Source organism: Dipodomys spectabilis, unplaced genomic scaffold (genome assembly GCF_019054845.1).
Source record: "Dipodomys spectabilis isolate Male_0828 unplaced genomic scaffold, ASM1905484v1 ptg000388l, whole genome shotgun sequence".
Lineage (NCBI taxonomy): Eukaryota > Metazoa > Chordata > Mammalia > Rodentia > Heteromyidae > Dipodomys > Dipodomys spectabilis.
The window spans coordinates 1,870,495-1,872,165 of NW_024871065.1; the positions used below are offsets into that span (position 1 = coordinate 1,870,495).

Sequence of the window (1,671 nt, forward strand, 5' to 3'; positions counted from 1 at the left end):
TACTTTCTGATGTAACACAGACATTTTCTCTAAATGCATCCAGGATTCGTTTAAATACATAACTATACAGTGGGAGCTATCTTGGCTCTAGAAATTCTAACTTTAAGTCAACCTTTGTGTTTATGTAAATGAAGACAGTATATTTGTTGTAAGGTAAATTATCCCAAAAGTCACATTTTTTAAAATGTATAAATGATGTAATTAGGCTCTCAGTAAGTTTAGAACACTATTTTGTAAAAATATGGAACGCTTCACGAATTTGCATGTCATCCTTGCACAGGCACAGGGCCCATGCTAATGCTCTCTGTATTGTCTCGATTTTAGTCTATGTGCTGCCGAAGCGAGCACAGAAGCCACATTTTGGAAGATGGAATACTGGAGACTTTATTACAGAGGTAGCAGTCTGCAAGCAGCTCGCCGGAACAAAAGCTTGCTGTCCACAAATACACTTATACAGCTTACAAACAGGTCATAAAGGAAAAAAATAAATAAAAACAAAACCAACAAACCAATTCATAAAAGGGTGTAAGTGATCCAGAAAACTTAAAGAATAAAATTTAAAAGAACTTCAAAATTCATTGATGGAACAGAAAAAAATGTACACATAATTTTAAGCTAATTATGGGAGGAAAAATGACATAGAGCTGGGCAAACATAAAGATATAAGTGCTCAAGGTAATGCAAGGGGGTCTTGGGTGGTCCCTGAGGGTCTAGTGAAAATCCTATGATAGCCTTGTTCAGTATCCACTGAATTGGGACACCATGATTACCAGAGACAAGCCAGGAGACAGGACACAGAACAGGATCACAGAGGCATGTGGCGTAGCATCTGGTGCCACTGCTGGTCCAACCTAAATAGGGCCTGAGCAGTGGCAGGTCCATAGGAAACTCCCAGTCCCAGGCACTGAACTAACAGATTGAGTAACATATCAGCCAAATGCTCACCCCTGCTTCCAGGGATCCAGGCACACCCATCATCTGGTAGGCAGGTGATGGATGTTGTCATTTCCTTCCCCGAGCATGAAGACAAGATGGCAGACTCCACCACCATCCACCCTGTGGTCAATATGGCACCAGCCAGGCCTGACCCTCTTATTTAATATTACTGATTTTATTAAATCACTTTATAAAATGTTACAGCCTCTGCATCATTTTCTAAACAGTTAAAGAGTGTGCTTCTTGTAAAAGTCACTTTTCTTTACTTTATTTGTTGATGTGAAAATACGGAACAGAAGGGTTACAATTACAGGAGCAAAGTAATAAGTACACTTCCTATCAAGATTGTTACCTCCTCCTTTGTTTACCCTTACCATCCCTGCCCTCCCATCTCCCACACCCCCCACCAAACTTCTAAAATTCATTTTTCAACATAATGTCTTGTATATCTCATTGTTGCAATGAGTCCACCAGTATCCTTATTTAAACAATTTTTTTCCTTCCCCGCCACAAATTATACCAACATCAAATACAGAGAAAACAACGATTATACTGTGGGTAGGAACATACAGAGCAACAAAGAAATCATCTTATAAACATGTTAGAAACAATAGCAAGCAAGAAAAATCATTGGAGTCTTTATCTTCGGGTTCATTTCCCCTAACATCAACTTATCTAACCGTTTCTGCTTGTCTCACACATATACCAGTTATTACAACTAAGGGAAACTATGGA

General features: G+C 39.0%; 1 pseudogene; it reads right to left on the minus strand.

Annotated features, from left to right (window-relative positions):
- Positions 1 to 235: 235 nt before the first annotated feature.
- LOC122096782 lies at positions 236 to 348 on the minus strand (annotated as a pseudogene).
- Positions 349 to 1,671: the final 1,323 nt, after the last annotated feature.